At 35.8% G+C, this 20,126-nt stretch overlaps 1 non-coding gene across 1 annotated transcript; it reads right to left on the bottom strand.

Annotated features, from left to right (window-relative positions):
- Positions 1 to 259: 259 nt before the first annotated feature.
- LOC121210344 (small nucleolar RNA R71) lies at positions 260 to 366 on the bottom strand. Its single transcript, XR_005905458.1, has one exon. It is a non-coding gene; the product is annotated as a small nucleolar RNA R71 (small nucleolar RNA).
- Between the last annotated feature and the right edge of the window lie 19,760 nt (positions 367 to 20,126).

Below are 20,126 nucleotides of genomic sequence, written 5' to 3'. Positions count from 1 at the left end.
ATGTTGCAAACAGTAGGACAGTTTAGTGGACTACCTACTAAAGATCCAAGACTTCATTCAAGAATTTTTCTAGAGGTTTGTTACTCATTTAGATAATAGGGCATTCCTAAAGACGCTCTACGACTTAAACTGTTTCCACATTCTTTAAGAGATCATGCGAGAGCATGGATGAATGCTTTGCTGTCGGGGACAGTGGCATCATGGAATGATCTTTGGCAGAGGTTTTTTACAATGATATAATCCCCTAAATATGAATGTGAAGCTCAGAAATGACATCACATCTTTTCGGCACTTAGAGGATGAAACATTATATGAATCTTGAGAACGATTTAAAGATTTAATTTAGAAATGTCCAATGCATGGATTTCAACACTGGACTCAGATGAAAATATTCTATAATGGGTTGAATGTACATATGAGAGTAGTAGTTGATGCATCTACCAATGATACATTATTGGATAAATCTTACAACGAAGCATATGAGATTTTGGAAAAGATTTTCAATACTGACTATCAGTACCTTACCACAAGAGTTGGGATGTACAAGAGAGCTACCGGTACCATGGAGCTCGACGCAATTATGTCATTGACAGCCCAAGTATCTTTTTTAGCTAATATGATCAAAACAATGAATAAGCCCACTGAAACTTAGAAGATGAACCCAGTCGAACTGTCATGCATTTAATGTGGTGAAGATCATATGTTTGATGAATGCCCATTAAACCCAGCATCGGTATACTACATGGGTGATTTAAACCAAAATAATAATCCATATTCCAACAGTTACAATCTAGGGTGGAAGCATTATCTGAGTTTTAATTGGAATAATTAAGGTGCGGGGAGTTCACACAATGTTGCAAGACAAAATATCCACAATACACTGCCTAGTTATAATCATCCGATGTCAAGGCAAAATGCTCAAAAAGGTCAGGTATCATCTTTTACTTCTATTGAATATTTGTCGAAGGAGTATATGGCTAAAAATGATGATGTGATTCAGAGTCAGGCTGTGTCTTTTCAAGCTCTTAAAAATCAAGTGGGGAAAATAGCGAACGCACTAAATTCAAGGCCATAAAGAGCATTGCCAAGTGTTAACCCAAGGGAAAGAGTAGTGCAAGGCCATCACTTTTAGATGTGGGACTTAGTTGGATGAAGTTGCTCCAAGATGCCATGATAGAGGAAGACAAATATAGGCGCAATCAGAAAAAGACCTCAGAACCTATTGAATAATAGACGACACCTGAAAAGGGTACAGAGAGAAATGTTATGTTAAAATCAGATCATGTTGCCAAAAAAATGCCACAACAAAACAATATCAACAACCTGAAGGAATACCACTTCTACCTTTTCCTCAGTGATTCCATAATTCTAAACATAAAATTCAGTTTAAAAGGTTTTTAGATATTTTGAAGCAACTGCACATCAACATACCGTTAATGGAAGCTTTGGAGCAGATGCCCAATTATGTGAAATTTATGAAAGACATATTGTCAAAGAAGCACAAATTGGGAGAGTTTGATATGGTTGCTCTCACTGAACGGTGCACAACAATGTTGATGAATAAAGTACCTCTGAAGCTGAAGGATCCAATGAGTTTTATTATCCCCTGTTCAATTGGAAATTTATAACAGCCCGTTTTTAATCAAATTGGAACAGTGGTTTTTGGACCACAAATCCGAAGTCGAAGTAATTATTTTATTATTATTTTAAAGTTTACATCATGATAATATCATTGTTTGAAATTTTCGTTAAGAAATTTTTATTATTTAAGTGTTTAATTTGATAAAAAGGACTAAATCGAGTAAAGTACAAAAGTGATGATCTTTTAGCTAAAGGTGTAACACCCACTCGTATTCAATGTCGGAATAGGGTTACGGAGTATTACCAAACTTATAAAAAATTTAAACATTCAATTCACATATAATTTAACATTTCATGCAAACATTATTCAAACTCCAACAAAACATCCCTCAAACAATCCTACGAGCCCTAAACATGTTTTGGAAGTGGTTCGGGGCTAAATCTATAGTTCAAGAGATTTTTATGAAACTTAGAAAATTTTTCTCTAAAACAAGGGACACACTCCCGCGTGGCCCGGTCATGTCTCTCACACGGCCAATAGACACGCCCGTGTCACAGACTGTGTGGACATTCAACATGGGAGCACATGGCCGTGTCCCTGCCCGTGTTCGACCCCGTGTAACTCTCTGAGTTGGGTCAAACGGTCAATACACACACCCGTGTGCCCTAAAAATGGCCATACACGCTCGTGGGCCAGGCCATGTCCTAGGCCGTGCCAAACTTGTAGGGTATACTATAACATCTCGATTTTGGGCCTATTCAAAATAGTTGATTCGGGACCACAAATTCAATGAGGAAAATTTTATTTTTATTATATTTTTATGGTCTACAATTTCACGTAATGATTTCGTGAAAATTTTGTTTGAAAATTTTGACGTTTGGGCACTCACTTTAGCCAAAGGACTAAATCGTAAAAAGTACAAAAGTTGAGTTCTACATGCTAGAGGTGTTCAATTGTTATGAAATTTTAAGTTGGAGGTCTTTATATGGTAATTAGACCATAGGTTAAGTTGGTGGACAAAAATGAACATGGTTAGACATGTTTCCAAAGTTTTTCATTAAGGGCGTTTTGGTCATTTAGTTATTAAAATGAATTAAAAAATAAAATTAAAAGCCAATTTTTGTCCATCTTCAACCTCTTGGCCGAAACTTGCATGGAGAAACCATGGCTAGGGTTTTTCAAGCTTCCAAACTCGATTATAAGTCCGTTCTAGCCCCGTTTTTAATGATTTTTATGTTTTTGCAATCCCCGTAACAAGATCTATATATTTCTACCATTAATTTGAGCTAGGGTTCATGTTTCATGGTTCAATCATTGATGGGTTGCTATATAATAGCTGAATATATTGAGAATTTGATATAACATGATGTTTTATTAAGTTGGATAACTTGTGAAAGAGTGAAAAGGAAGGTAAGTCTATTTGTAAGTAAATACAATGTGTAAGGTATGTTAATTGCTCAAATGATGACTATGTGATAAATGTACGCTCTTGACAAGGATATGATTTGAATGCTCAATGTATGAAAATTTATGAAACATTGACATTATTGATAATAAGAGGAAGAAAAATCTCGGTTGAATGAAATAGGATATTCGATGGATTCTTGAAAAGGAATTGATGGTAAAAAGGATCTATCCCGGACGGGTGATCCAATCCCTATATATCCCTCCCGAAGAATATGTGTGAACGGATTTAGCCCGGATGGGTAATCCGAATTAGGTTCTGAATTTTCCTAGACTGGTAATTCAGATCTGATCTCATTTGAGTATATGTCGTTGTAGGGGATTTAGCCTGGACTGGTACTCCTGAAAATACTCTATGAGTTTATATTACAGGGGATTTAGCCTAGACTGGTAATCCCGCTGTAAGAAAGGAGGTTCGCGAGAGTGTGTTTTTTAGAAAGGGAAAATACGAATTGACAGACATGAACTTGTAAAGTGATCTAGCCTCCCGAAGAATATGGGTGCAATATGGATTTAGCCCGGATGGGTAATCCGATTAGGGTTTGAATTTAGCCTGGACTAGTAATTCAGATCCGAGCTCATGAGAGTACTTGTCGTTACAAGGGATTTAGCCCAGACGTAATTTCGACATTTACTCTATATGTTTATACTACGAGGGATTTAGGCTGGACTGGTAATCCCGCAGCAAGATGCGAGGTTCGTGGGAGTGTATAATTGAAATGATCACTTGTATGATTTTATGGTACATGGGATATCCATCGAAATTTCTGAGAAAATTCAACAAGATTAATATGAGAAATGAAATAAAAAGGTTCTTGCCATGATAAACTCATTTATGTTATATGATACTATTATGATGCATATGAATTGTCATGTTTGGACGAGTGTTGTGCTAAATGATAGCACAGGTAAGTACTCAAAACCCATGGACTTGTGATAAGAATGAAAATGAATGAGTGATACTTATGAGTGTAATTTCATGAAAATCTTGTGATGGTATCATTATATTGTACTAAAACAGTTTGGACAGCAGCGGTAATTCTACTTTGCAAAATCCACCAAAAATTGTGAAAGTTGAATTAAAGGCTAAATTAAATATGAAATGAAATCTTATTGAGTCTAGTTTCACATAGAATAAATGGTACAAGAAAAAGAATTGAATATTATTAGATATTCAAATTCTTGTGAGATAGAGTCAGAATGAGTTCAGAATCCCCTGTTCTGACTTGAAAAAATCACTAGAAATTGTTAAAAAATAACTATGGGATAGAATTCATATGAATATGTCCTTGATGAGTCTATTTTCACGAGAATCACACGGGCAAATTATCTGAATCCTGGACTAAGATATAAATAAATATTCATGAAGAAAGGTCGAAGCTGTCAAATAGTGAAACAGGGAAGAATTTAAAGAATAAAATATACTTATTTCTTAGACCAAAAATTTTGAAAAATTTTATAGTAAGAAGATATATGAGTCTAGTTTCAGGAAAAATTATCGGATCTTAATTTGGAGCTCTGTAGATCTAGATATAAATAATTTAGTGACTATGACTCGAGAAAACAACTTAACTGGACTTTGAATAAATAAAGAGAAATTGAAAAATAGAATGTTAATACATTGCTTTTTATTTTCATACAAGCTTACTAAGCGTAAAGCTTACTCCCTCCTTTCCATTTCTTTTAGTGTTGTTAGGTCGGCTTCGGGTTGGAGATCATTGTAGGTAGCATCACACTATCAGGCCAATACCTTTGGAGTATTGATACATATGTTTGAAATATCAAGTGAGTGGCATATATAGGGACCTAGTTGTATGGCATGTGTTATTATGATTTGGCCAAATGTATTGGCCTATTTTGTGCTATTGTATATGGCAATGAGATGTGGCTTATGTTTTTTATGGCTTGTAAGTCTAGCTAGTCATATTATGATTTATTGCTTATGATGTGAAGATATGGCTATGTTTGTTTGTCATGTATGGTTGGCAATATGTCATGTGTGTTGAATGCATGTTTTATGACCATGAATTAAATGTGTATAAGGAGATAAAATAATAATGCTTTGAACATGAAGGTTTGATGATAAGTTGAAATAAATTGGCACAAAGATAACTGTGTTATGACTAGTTTTGGTTTAACGTGAGAATGTGTAGCACATGCATGTTGATATGTAAATGATATGTTTGTATCAGTATTGAGGATGTTGAATGCCATTGGATCCATGTCTATGTGTGTGCATGTAAGGGTGACAAAAAGGCTTGGAAAATAGCCTAAGAGTTAACTACACGGGATGAGACACGGCCGTGTGTCTCAACCATGTGAGAGACACAGCCTGGTGACACGGGCGTGTGGCCTGGCCTTGTGGTTCAATTTATTTGCTGACGTCATAAACAGAGAGTTACACGGCCTGAGGACATAGGCGTGTTAATGGCACACGGGCGTGCCCCTATGTCCATACGGGCATGTGTCCCTATTTCATGAGAAAAATTTCTAAGTTTTCCCTAAACTTTCCAAAGTTCTTAGTTTAGTCCCGAACCTTTTCTAAAGTATGTTTTGGGTTTTGTAGATCCAAATAATGGATTATGTGCATTTGATAGAATGATTTAAAATATGAATGAAATTTTATGGCCCGGTTTGCATGATTGTTTGTGTTTAAGTCTGGTAATGCCTCGTACCCTGTCCCGACGTAGGACACAGGTAAGGGGTGTTACCTATACTGACTTATGCCACACGGCCAAGTCACACGCCCGTTTGTGAGGCCGTGTGGAGTATACTGACTTAATTTTAATTTCAATACCAGGGGACACACGGCCTTGTAACATAATTGTGTGTTACACACGGCTGAGACATACGCATATGTCTTTGCCCGTATGGACAAAAATATGCTATTTACCAAGCCAATTAGCCACCCAAATTTGTGCATTCCTACATCAAACTAATTGTTACCAATACATGGTATAAATAAGCATTGAATCTACTTCAACCAAGCATCATTTATTCCATTTCAATATTAACAATTACAAGACTCACCATACCACAATACACAATTCAAATACATATCAAATTTTACCATTTTCATTCATCAATATGGTCATTTTCAAACAAGTATTAAATTACCTAAACCTATAAGCAGACTAATTACCAATTCATTAACCATTTTATATTCACCATATCCATTTTCAACAAGCACCAAATACCATCATAACTAACATTTATAAGGAAATTACTAAACTCAAATAAAGGCTATTTGCACACTTATATAGATCATCAAATTCACCATTATATATACCACATGGCTATATATGTACATACCAAACCTAATATTTACAAGCCAACACAAATGGTCAAAAGATATATACCAAAAATACCAAGCGCGTATACATGCCATATACTTAAAATACCAAAGTTAATACGTATCGAGTGATAAGTGGATAGTGTGAAGCGAACTCCGACGATCCCTAAATTCGAGCTAGCTTTGAAATCACTATAAAACATAGAAAGAAATAAACAAAGTAAGCTTTATAGCTTAGTAAGCTCGTATGAAATAAACTCAATATAACCATAAACTCATAACAATTTATTATAAATACATGAATTCATATCAATTTCTAAACCTTTCAATTACTCATTCAGAAAACAACATATTTTCTTCACATTTTCTCGATTCAAAGCTAATATGGTTTATAGACATACCTGTACCATCTCGTACCAATTTCATTCCCAAACTCATCATTCATTTACTCGTTGAACCATTCAGAATAGAATTCAGATACTCAGGAGTCTCGTACAATAAGTACTTATACCATGGCCTGTAACACCCCGTGCCCGAGACCGTTGCCGGAGTCGAACACAAGGTGCTGACCGACTTAATTCATTTACTTGCACAGTTCATTTTAAAAATTTCCAGACAGCTGGCTAACTGTGTCACTGTCACCTTAAAAATCATATCTTGAGTTCCACAACTCGAAAATCAGTTTCGTGATTTTTCCCTGAAACTAGACTCATATATGCATCTACAAATTTTTTTCTATAATTTTTGGTTGGGCCAATTAGTATAGTTTATTAGTTAAAGTCTCCCATGTTACAGGGATCGACTACACTGACCTTCGCGCATTACAACTTGGATATCTCCCTGTACAGGGCTTCAATACTGATTCTGTTTGTTTCTATAGAAACTAGACTCAAATAGGAATCTATACATATATGGCATGACTCCTAATTATCTATGGTTAATTTATAATGAATTTCCGAAGTCGGAATAGGGAATCCAGAAACCGTTCTGGCCCTGTTTCACGAAAACCTAAATATCTCTTAACATACAACTCATATGACCGTTTCGTTTCTTCCATATGAAAGTAGATTCATCAAGGTTCATTTAAAAAATTTATTCACTATTTAATTCTATTCCTAATATTTTTAGTGATTTTTCACATCCACATCACTGCTGCTGTCAGCATCTGCCTTTAAGGTAGACTTTACCTATTTCATAGTTTCCATGATTCAATTAGCCCTTTTTTGCATACATAGCACAAAGTATAATCATGATTAACCATTCCAATGGCTAATCGTTTCCAAACATTTCCATACCTCTTAGTGATCAACATACAAAACGATTATAGTACTATGCTAAAAACGTATATAAGCCATTTTCGCATGGCTATCCAAATTTACACAAAATCCATGGGTACATGACCAACAACAAGAAGGGTAGTCCTATACATGCCATTTCAAAGTTCAACCAAAATTGTAACAAAAGGGGGCTTTGATAGTGTGGGAGACTTCGACTTCCAAAAATCCCGAGTCCGATAGCTGACGAGCCAAAATCTATAAAATAGAGAAACAAAGAAACGGAGTAAGCAATTTATGCTTAGTAAGTTTTGAGCAAGGGATTCCAGCACAACAAAAGTATAGCATTCATATAGCTAAACGGATAATTTCATATGCACAAATTCTCAATATCATACTTACTTCACATTACCAACCCTTATGTTCATACACAAAAGATCAACTTAGCCAAAGGCCGATAACTCATTTATCGACTGAGCGAATACAGATTTGTAAGGGATCAACTAATTCAAAGCACACACGAAACATACCTCATCGCTGGTATTTTACGAGCGTATTAATTTAAATTTTTATAGCAAGATCGCTCATTCCCAAATCAAGCATCTTCAGGGTTTAGCTGGATATAACCACTCGCACAAGGCCTTCGGGTCTTAACCCGGATATGGTCACTAGCATAAATGCCTTCGGGACTTAGCCCGGATATAGTCGCTAGCACAAATGCCTTCGGATCTTAGTCCGGATGTAGTCGCTTAGCACAAAAGCCTTTGGGACTTAGCCCGGATATCATTCGAGTAACTATGCACATATATCAATAAATCATGACACATTCATATTTCATTTTCATTACCAAAGCTCAAACACAAGACACTTATCACATTTACAATTTCGGCTCAATAGCCACATACAAGAGCATGATTTTGATTTACTTAAGACATAATCTAATCGAATCATAATTTAAGTCCCATTACTCGAAAACTTACCTCGGATGTTGTCGAACGATTCCGATGGCTATTCGACCACTTTTTCCTTCCCTTTATCGGATTTAGTTCCCCTTTGCTCTTGAGCTTAATTTAACAAATAAATTGATTTAATCATTTGAGCATCGAAAAGAGGAACTCAAGGTACTTGGCCCACATATATTCATTAGACATTAAAGTCACATATGTACGGAATCATGAATCAAACTCAACACATTAGTTAATACTCTCCTTAGCCGAATTTTCTAAGTCAAGATAAAGCCTTGAATATGCTTACCTATGGCCGAACAACACATCAACCTATGTACTCATTCATGTGGCCGATTATGCATGTCTATGTTGAGGCCAATTATATACTCAATACCACACACAAATGGCATACCTTTTACTAACTAATGCATTACATATTATAACTCAATACGCATCCATCATGTACTCCATAACCGAAACACCATCATATGTAAATATATACCTTGAGATATTGTATATGTCATACCAATACGTCATGTGCAAACATATATATATATGTGCAAGAGCCAAATCTCACAGTTGATTATAACTAAACATGAACATAAATCCAAAACACAAATCTTACCTACCATGCAATAAGCATAAATCATACTTATGGATATACCATGGCCGAATACATCACAACACCATACCATTTCAATTTTGGTCATGGTTAAACAAAGAACTTAATGTATCACTCAAAAATGCTAAAAAGAAAATCCAAGAGTCATCAATCCACCATCACATGTATCATTAACAAGCTTCATATTTAGCATGCAATGACATTAACACAAAATCCACCTAGGCCAAATATCATCCCCATGACATAGCAAAGATTTGAACTATGGGCTAATTAGAACTCAAGCTAGCAACTAAAAACATGCATGAATCTCATGGCACAACCTCAAACATACCTTAATCTAGATACAAGTATGGCCAAACCTCCTCCTAATCCTCTTCCAAACCAAACATGAAGCAAGAACTCCTTCCTCCTTCCTTAGAATTTTCGGCCAAAAGAAATGAAAAAGGATGAACAAATTTTTTTTTCTTTTCTTCAACTCACGGCAATGGGGGGGAACACTCACACACATTCTTTCTTTTTTTCCATTTCTTTATTACCCATACTCCTTATTTTATTTTTCCTAACATACCTCACTAACATAACATGTTTGTGACATGTTTCCACTCATAGCATGGCCGACCACTACTAATTAGGGGGGGAAATTTGACATGCAAGTCCTCCCTTTTTATTACATGCACTATTAGATCCTTATAGATTAGCCTATCACATTTCAAAAGTGTCACACAAGTCCTACTAACTGAATTCACATGCAATCGACTAAATCGAAGCTTGAAATTTTCACACATTCATAATTACATATTCTAGACAATAAATATCACATTCAAACATTTCGGTGACTCCGTTTAGCGGTCCTGAAACCACTTCCCGACTAGGGTCAATTTTGGGCTGTCACATGGCCCGAAGCCAGATCAAGATATTATATATGTAGTATTGATATCTTGGCCCGAAAGCAAATCAGCTGATATTCATGGCCTGAAGCCAAATCTATATAACTCGCACTCGAAGTGCTAATATCATGGCCCGAAGCCAACTCAATATATCCCCTAATGACATGTAACTAATATCCTAAACTATTCCTAAGGTTCAACTGGGATTTCGAATGTCGAATTACCATCGAGTTATTGTTGAACTTATTCGTATTCTCGTATTCATAATTTATGCAATATCAAAGCATTTAAAATATGCTTATAATGAAATTTATCACATACGAACTTACCTTGGATGTGAAAACGATGAAATAAATTGATTAGTCGATAACTTTAGTTTTCCCCCGATCTAGATCTAAATTCTGCTTTTCTTGATCTAAATATATTCAGAATTAACTTATTTACTAATCTCTCTATTCAATTTAATCCAAAACACACATTTAAGCACATTTACACATTTTACCTAATGTTTCACCACTTTTACAATTTAGTCCCTAAGCTCGTTAAATAAAATTCATTCAATTTTATCACAACCCAAGCCTAGCTGAATTTCAATTAGATCCCTAGCAAAATCACTTAACAAAACTTGTATATTTATCAACAAGCATTCATAATCTATCAAGAAACTTCAAACTACTCATGTATTCATAAATGTAAACATCTAAAATCTTTAACAGTTTTGCAAATTAGTCCCTGGGCTAGCCAGACCTAGTTGCAACGATTACAAAATCATAGAAATCATTAAAAACCGATTCAAAAATCACTTACATGCTTAATATACCATGGCCGAACCTTCAAAGCATAAGAAAAAAGGAGTTTCTTCTTATTTTCTATGGTGGAAGCTTAATGAAGATGATAATATTATGTTTTTATTATTTTAACTTAAGTTATTTATAATTTACTAATTTAACCTTTATTATAACATTAAAATTTTATAAAATCCATGTACAATAATGTCCACTAACCTTAGTAAGGGGCTAGTTACAACATAAGGACCTCCAATATTTAATTCCATAGCTATTAAACCCTTTTAGCGTATAGAACTCAAACTTTACATTTTACGCGATTTAGTCCTTTTTATCAAATTGACTAATCAAATGATAAAATTTCATAACGAAATTTTCACACAATAATATATTCATATTGTAGACATTAAAATAATAATAAAATAAATATTTTGAATTCAAATTTGTGGTCCCGAAACCACTGTTCTGTTTTGACTAAAAACGGGCTTTTAAAACTCTCTCCCCTTAGGGATTTTCATCCTCGAAAATCTTACCAGTGTTTTCTCATAGCTTCCTCGAGTTCCCATGTAGCCATAGCTTCCTCGAGTCCCCATGTAGCCTCTGCAACACTATGTCATTGCCACAAAACTTTCACTAAAGCTATGCATTTATTTCTCAACTCTTTAACCACTCGAGCTAAAATTCGGTTTGGTTCTTCATTGTACGTCATGTCGGGTTGAATTTCAATCTCTGTTGGATAAATTATATGTGATGGATCCGATCTATATCTACGTAACATCGATACATGAAACACATTGTGGATTTTCTCTAACTTAGTTGGTAAAGCTAGTCTGTATGCCACTGGCCCTATTCTTTCAATAATCTCATACGACCCGATGAAACGCGGACTTAACTTGCCTTTGCGACCAAAACAAAGTATTTTCTTCCATGGAGATACTTTCAGAATTGCTTTATCACCGATCTGAAATTCAATATCTTTTCGTTTCAAATCCGCATATGATTTCTGTCGATCTGAAGCTGCTTTCAAACTGTCGCGAATTACTTTCACTTTTTCTTCGGTTTCTCAGATTAAATCAACCTCGTGAATCTTTTTCTCACTCAGCTTGATCCAATATAACGGAGTTCAGCATTTACGACCATACAAAGCTTCGTACGGTGCCATCTTTATACTCGACTGAAAACTATTGTTATACATAAATTCAACCAACGACAAATGTTTCTCCCAATTGCCTTTGAACTCTAAAACACAACGTTGAAGTAGATCTTTGAGAATTTGAATTACTCTCTCAGATGGACTGTCAGTTTGTGGATAGAAGGCTGAAATTCAATGTCGTACTAAGAGCTACTTGCAATTTCTTCAAAAATCACGATGTAAACCTCGAATTTCTATCTGAAATAATTGAAATTAGTATACTATGTGTAGTCAAAAAATTTCTAAAATTTACAACTCATCTAATCGATCAAGCGAAAATTTTGTACGTACCAGAATGAAATGTGCCGATTTCGTCAGTCGATCAATAACAACCTAGATAACTTCTTTCTTTTTTCGGAGACAGGGGCAAACCCGATACAAAATCCATAGTAACTCTATCCCATTTCCATTTTGGTATCATCATAGTTTGAAGCAAACTCACAGGCACTTGATGCTCGGCTTTCACTTAATGACAAATCAAACACCTCGATACAAATTCTGAAACATCTCATTTCATACCCGACCACCAATAACATTGTTTCAAATCATTATACATCTTAGTACTTCCCGGATGAACGGATAAACAACCACTACGCGCTTCGTGTAAAATTTTCTAAATCAACTCTGGATTTTTTGGTACCCAGATTCTATCTTGGAATATCAAACAATCATCAGATCCAATTTGGTACTCTGAATCACTAGTTGACTCGTATTGCACTCTTTTAGATTGCAATTCACTATCACACTTTTGAGTTTTACAAATTTGTTAAAGAAAGATCGGTTTAGCTTTTAATTTAGCTAAAATTGAACCATCATCAGATAATGTCAACTGTGTATTCATTGCTATCAAGGAAAACAATGATTTTCTACTTAAAGCATCTACGACCACATTGGTTTTTTGAGGAAGATAATCGATTACTAATTCTAGTCTTTTAGTAGCTCGAGCCATCTCTGTTGTCACAAATTTAAATCTTTCTGAGTCAGTAAATACTTCAAACTCTTTTGATCTATAAAGATGTGGAATTTTTCACCGTATAATTAATGACGCCAAATTTTCAATGCAAAAACTATAGCGTCCAACTCTAAATCGTGCGTCAGATAGTTCTTTTCATGCGGCTTCAACTGTCTCGAGGCATAGGCTATAACTTTTCCTTCTTGCATCAAAATGCAACACAAACCATTCAATAATGCGTCGCTATAAATCACAAACTCTTTATGCGACTCAGGTTGAACCAAAACTGGCGTCTCAGTTAATAACACTTTCAACTGCTCGAAACTCTGTTAGCATTTCTCGGACCACTCAAACTTCACATCTTTCTGTATCAATCTGGTCATCGGTGTAGAAATCATCAAAAATACTTTTACAAACATTGATAACAACCAACTAACCCCAAGAAACTTCTGACTTCAGATACATTTCTCGGTGGTTTCCAATCTATAATTGCTGAAATCTTACTCGGATCAACTCTTATACCTTCTATTGAAACAATGTGTCCCAAAAATCTGACTTCTCTAAGCTAAAACTCACATTTACTAAATTTAGCATACAATTGCTTATCTATCAAGGTTTACAACACAATCCTCAAATGCTCGACATGCTCAGACTCATCTCGTGAAGATCAGAATGTCGTCAATGAACACAACAAAAAATCTGTCTAAATACGGTCTAAAAATCTGATTCATCAAATCCATAAAGACTATAGGAGCATTAGTTAAACCAAATTGCATAACAAGGAATTCATAAAGTCCTTACCTCATTCTGAAAGCATGTAACGCCCCAAAAATCCCAAAACCCAAAAAAAATCCTAAAATCTTGAATTTTTTTTGTGCTTAGCAATTTCGGTTAAGTGTTAATTACGCGATAATAGGTCTTGGTCAAGGTTTGAGTTTGAATCTAGGGATAGAAGAAATTATAGTTTAATAATTAAAAGGAACTTGTTGGCAAGTAGTTGGGCTTTTAATTAAAGATAAGGGAAAATGACATCAAAAAGCCTTGTGGAAGAGTGGCTAAGTGACACAACTTAAAGTGTAGGGAGGTGGTGTTAGTAGCTAGCAAGGAGATCCAAGGTTCGAATAATAGCTTAGTGTTTTTAGAAGTTTAATTTTGGCCTTCTAGAAGGTTGGAAATGGTGTAATGATGGACTCCAAGGGGAGTGTTCAGAAGAGAAAATTAAGGAAATGATCAAAGGATTATTAGGGAGAAAAATGAGGAGATGAGAAGAGGGAGAAGATGGAGTCGAATGGGGAATTGAGGGCCAAGAAATTCAGCTATAGGGGCTATAAATAAGTGCCGAATGCAGGGTTGCCAAGCTAATGCGAATTTCCTTCACCCTGTTATCGAAAACCCTTTTCCCTAAAAGTCAAAAACCCTTTTATTTTACTCTATTTTCTTTGTGCCGATTTCTATTCTTTCTCTACACAATTTTCTTGTTTCGCTTAGCTGATTCCTTCTTCTACTCTTCTTCTTTAATTTGTACCAAATTATCCTTATTCACCATACTAAGATTAAAAGTCGAAAAGCCAAATCTTCTAAGGGCCAAATACTCTTCGACTGAATCTAGTGTAAGTGTTTGTTTTTCCAATTGGTTTTGCTAAGAATCTATTACGTTGTTCTTTCCTCACTCTTTCTAATCAACTGTGGTAGGGAATTAGTATCAGATCTCGAATCTTAGCTCTCTTTCGAAATTGCTCTTTAGGTGTTTGCGGTTTTTGTAAGTATTCCTCTCCCATTGGCTAAGGTGGCCGAATGTTCATAGTTAAGGTAAGGGGACTTGTGTTGGATACGAGTCACCTATTATTCTGGTTTTAATAGTTAGGATTGGTGCAGATCTAGGAGTTGATCGTGGTTAATGATTTAAGAAGGGGTTGTTATACTTATCGTGCAAGGTAAGGTTAAGGTGAGGTTTCAGTTTTAATAAAGATATGTATTAAGCATGCGATTAATTGAAGGGTGATATCATTTGCAGGTTGGTGACTAAGGGAATCATAGCACGCTTGCTTACCAAGTGTGTACATACACTGTACAGACAAGTAGATCGGCAAAAGCTGAAATGCCGAAAATCAGAAATGCCGAAAAGCCGAAAGTTTGGCTGCGGTAGTCCTGTGAGTGCGCGAAAACTCGTTAGGGGGAAACCGATAGATTGTTTGAGACCTTTGGGCGATTCCATGGACTTGGGATGTGATTTGGCCAACCAGGCCATAATAGGCATAATTGGCCCGATGGGCTGTTGGGGCCCATAATAGGCAAAATTTGATAATTGATGCTATGTGATAGAAATATGTGTGTGTGCATGAATATATTGTGATTTGGGCCTAACGGGCCATATAAAGGTGATTTGGGCCTAACAGGCCATATAAAGGTGAATTGGGCCTAATGGGCCATATAAATGAGATTGGGCCAAGTGGGCTATATGCATGTATATAGGGGTTTTGGGCCTAGTATATGATAACTACATAAAACTTAATTAATATATTGCGACTATGAACAAGTTATAGGGTTAAGGTGTGGCAATGGATATATGTATGTCTAGGATTGGATCTAGGGAGAGCTTGGTACTTAAGTGGTCTTAATGACTCACCTCTTTTTCTCTGAAATCCTACCTGGTGCATAGTATTCATTCATCTTAGCTCATGGGATTTGTTAATGGGCCGAGGCAAGTGGATTCCATATGAAAGAGAAAATTACCGAAATGCCCCTAAGGGAGAAAATGACCAAAATACCCCTAGGTGTTGAATGTATGTTTTATGGATGTGACACGCATATCTACTGCATACGTATGATATTCTGCTTAAGTTGTATATGGGTTGGGAAGTATGGAACGGAGGAAGTATATGAGGATCGCATGGTTGCTTAACAACCGTGGATCCACCGACGGCTTTTAAGCCTAATATGTAAATGAATTTCGCAACTGGGCTTCCATTGATGTGTCGGTTGGGTGGGTCGATATTTATATCCCCACATGATGTGACGGGGGATGGAGCTGGTGTGTAGCGGATCGGATGGATTATTGGGATGGGTTTGCATTGCATGTTTTATGTATGATGATTTTTGAATGCTTATTTTTCGTTAAGGGTTGTACATACTGTGTTTGCAAAAACTCACCCCCATATTTTATTTTATTTTCAGGTGATGCTCAGTAGGAGGTTTGATGTTTGGAGGGACTTTGGGTGGCCAGTTAGTAAGATAATTTGGACATGTTTTTTTTTCATTTTAAAGCATATAAGTCTCTGATTATTAAATGATTACAGTCTGGATTGTAATAAGGCCTTCCATTTGGTTATTATTCAGATTATTATTTTTATGTGATGTAATTATAAGAAGTTGAGCACTGTTTTTTAAACTATAGTATGTCTTTTCTATGTTTCCGAATCTAAATTTTTTTAAGTGACTTATTTTCATCAAATCATATGTTTTGAACAAGTGATTGAAAGGAGTTTTTTTTATAATTAAGATTTTCTTCTATTTTAAGAAGGGTTTTAAATAAAAGCATGGTTTTCGCTCAAACACTTTATTTTAACACCTCGAATTTGGCCATAATATTCGGGCAAGTGTTGGGGCGTTACATTTAGTGGTATCAGAGCCCATTGGCAAAACTCGGGCTGTGAAGTTGGCCTTATTTTTATTTGGTTTGTTTTTTTCTACTTATTACTTGGATTTTAAGAATATTTTGAATCATAATCTTGCTGTGCAGCACACTGAGTCTCCGACGTCGAACCAAGTAAGTATACTTATTCTTAAGTTTGTTTAAATTATTATACAGTAGATAGTTAGAGGGCTAATTTAGTTGATTTTGTTTGAATGGAGCCAAAGCCCACAGGAACTTGAAACTATAGAGGATTTTCGAAAACAATCTTATTTTTAAATATTTTCATAAAACATTGGTTTGATTATTAAACTAATGAAAACTTTATAAAATTGTTAATCCAAAAAATACGCGAATCAGCGATGAGTGCTAAAAGAGGAGTAAGAGGCCGCGGCTGAGGTCGCGAAAGTGTTAGGGCTGAATCGTCGACATCGGGCCATATGCTTGATGTTGGAGTAGAAGAGGCTCCGGCCTTACTTGTGGCTGGGAATGGAATGTATGATCGGGCCGCAGGAAAAGATGCGTTGTCATAGGTAATGTTGAGGATTTTGGAAAGGGTCGCTGGGCCCAACAATGGCACTGGAAATCGGGGGTCCATTCCGGAGTGACTTCGATCGAAAGAGGCTGAGATATTTAAGGGCATGGCTGGCGTGGCTCCTAAAGTGGCGGAATATTGGTTGGAGGCCCTGAAAAGGATAATAGAGGACCTGGCTGTTCACCGGAACAAAAGTTAAAAGGAGCCGTTTCACTACTTAGGGAAGAAGTCTACCAGTGGTGGCTGACGGTGAAAGAGGGCATCCAACCGAAGTGGGTCACTTGGGAGTTTTTCAAAGCTGCATTCCATGGGAAGTGTGTGGGTGCAAGCTATGTGGATGCTAGAAGGAAGGAGTTCCCGAACTTGACCCAAGGAAACAAATCGGTGGCGGAGTATGAGGCGGAGTTTCTACACCTTAGTAGGTATGCATGGGTAATGGTGGCAACGGACTATGAGCGTTGCGTTCGGTTTGAGGACGGACTGAGAGATAGCCTTAGGGTATTGATAGTTCCACAAAGGGAACGAATTTTCTTGGAATTGGTGGAGAAAGCAAAGATAGTGGAGAAGGTAAAGCGCATTGAGCACTTAAATCGAGAAAAGGAAAGGGGTAAGAACAAGAGGGAGGTTGAGACCTCTGGTGTTGGACAGAGGCCAAGGGCTAGGGCCAGAGTTAATGGGCCAGTTAGAGCAGGGCCCCCTACTGTGACAGCTCTAAATTGACCTTAGTCGGAAAGTGGTTTTGGGACCAGTAAACCGAGTCATAAAAATAATTGACCGTCATATTTGATGTTTATTATATGTATATATGCATGTGTGAAAATTTCATGTTTGAATTTTGTTAATTGTAAGTGAATTTTATTAAATAGGACTTATGTGAGAAAATTTAGAAATGTGCTAGGCTAATGTAAAGTGGCCCATTTATGCATGTTGCAAATAATTGTACTTGCATGTCAAATACCCCTTTTTTTATAAGTGGTGGCCGGCCATAATGGTCACATATATATAATATGTACTAAATCTTAATTAAATGGCCATTATTTTATGCAAAAGAAAGGAAATAAATAAAAGAAAGAATAAAAAAGAAAAGTAATGAAAACAGAGCTTGTATCCTTGGTTCTTCTTGGCCGATTGTAAAGAGGAAGTTGGGAGGGAGGCATTCGGTCATCCTAGGCTAATAGCAAGGTAAGAAGTTTATATTAGTTCATGAAATTTTGGTTAATCTTGAGTAAGATATCAAGCTACTTTGGTAACCCATGTAGAAATTTTGATTTGTGTTATGGACTAGGGCTTTCGGCTATGGTATTTGACAATGGTGAATTTTGTTGTTCCATGTTAAATTTAGATGAGCAAAGATAGATGAGTGTTTGAACTATACAAATAATCATATGTGAGCAATGGGTGCTAAAGGGAAAGGAATCGACTACCTTATTATGTACCAAGGCCGAATGCGTACTTGATAAAGGAGGGGTTGTTATTGAACATTAGGTTATGACCCTAGTGAATGGATGAATTGATAACCATTGTGTATGAAGATTTGCTTTACTATGTTTTTGTTAGCAAGATGAGAAACGAGTTAAGATGGTATTGGTGTAGTTGCCGAATTTGAATTAGGAAGTTATTGAGTAATGTTTGTACCTTAAGTGATAGAATAGAGTGAATGCTTGGAATGTGATATGTGTGAATTATATGTTAAATTAAGGTTTGCTAAGCTAGCTATTAAGGTGAAATGCAAATGTTAGTATTTGATTTGGTAATAATCTGCTTGGGGACAGCAGCAGTAAGGTGATTTTGGAAAGTCGCCATAATTTGTAGGAGTTGAGTTAGAAGCTAAATAAATCATGTCATTAAAGCTTGAAGAGTCTAGTTTCTTACAAAAGAAACTATAAAAACAAAAGAGTTGCCGATCTTGAGATATTTGAAGTTTTGTGGGGCTGAGTCAAAATGACTACTAGATTCCCTGGTCTATTTGTATAAAATCAGTATAAATTGTACAAAAATGGCCCTAAGATAAAATTTATATGTTTAGACTCCTTAATGAGTCTAGTTTCAAATGAAAGAAAAGAGAGCATATTTTGAATTCTGTACAATGAGAAATTTGATTCGTAGTGAAGAGTAGTCAGTTTAGTCAAACAGTGAAACAAGGTGAACTTTAAGAAAAATCTGGTATTGTTGGGCTAACTAAAAATTTTGAAAATTTTATGGATAATAGATAAATGAGTCTTTTGTCAAGAAAAATTTACGGCAATTGATTTGGAGTTTCGTAGCTCCAGTTTATAAAAACTTTTGTGACTGTTGCTCAGAAAGTCAGCTTATAGGGAAATTGTAATTATATTGTAAACATTAATGGAAATTTGCTAATGAATTATTTATTGATTTTTATAAAGCTTACTATAATCTATATGTGTGAAAGTCGAATCTATATGTATTATATTCTGAAAGTAATACTTGAATAGTCGATTAATGACTAGTTTAAAATTTGTTGAACTAAAGTTCAAGAGCAAAGGGGGACTAAATCCGATAAAGGGAAGGAAAAAGTAATTGAATAGCCGTTGAAATCGTTCGACAACATTCGAGGTAAGTTTTCGAGTAATGGAACTTAGATTATAATTCTATTAGATCATGTTATATACCAAATCAAAACCATGCTCTTTGTATGTGGTTATTGAGCCGAAAATGGTAATGGTAGATAAGTGCCTTGTGTCTGAGTTCTAGTAATGAAAATGAAATAAAGATGTGTTATGATTTGTGGACATATGTGCATGATTATTCGGATGATAACCGGACTAAGATCCGAAGGCATTTGTGCTAGTTGCTATATCCGGGCTATGTCCCGAAGGCATTTATGCTAGTGATTATATCCGGGCTAAGACCCGAAGGCATTTGTGCGAGTTGCTATATCCGGGCTATGTCCCAAAGGCATTTATGCTAGTGATTATATCCGGGCTAAGACCCGAAGGCATTTG

Source organism: Gossypium hirsutum, chromosome A11 (genome assembly GCF_007990345.1).
Source record: "Gossypium hirsutum isolate 1008001.06 chromosome A11, Gossypium_hirsutum_v2.1, whole genome shotgun sequence".
Classification (NCBI taxonomy): Eukaryota; Viridiplantae; Streptophyta; class Magnoliopsida; order Malvales; family Malvaceae; genus Gossypium; species Gossypium hirsutum.
This window is presented reverse-complemented; position numbering and strand designations above follow the sequence as displayed.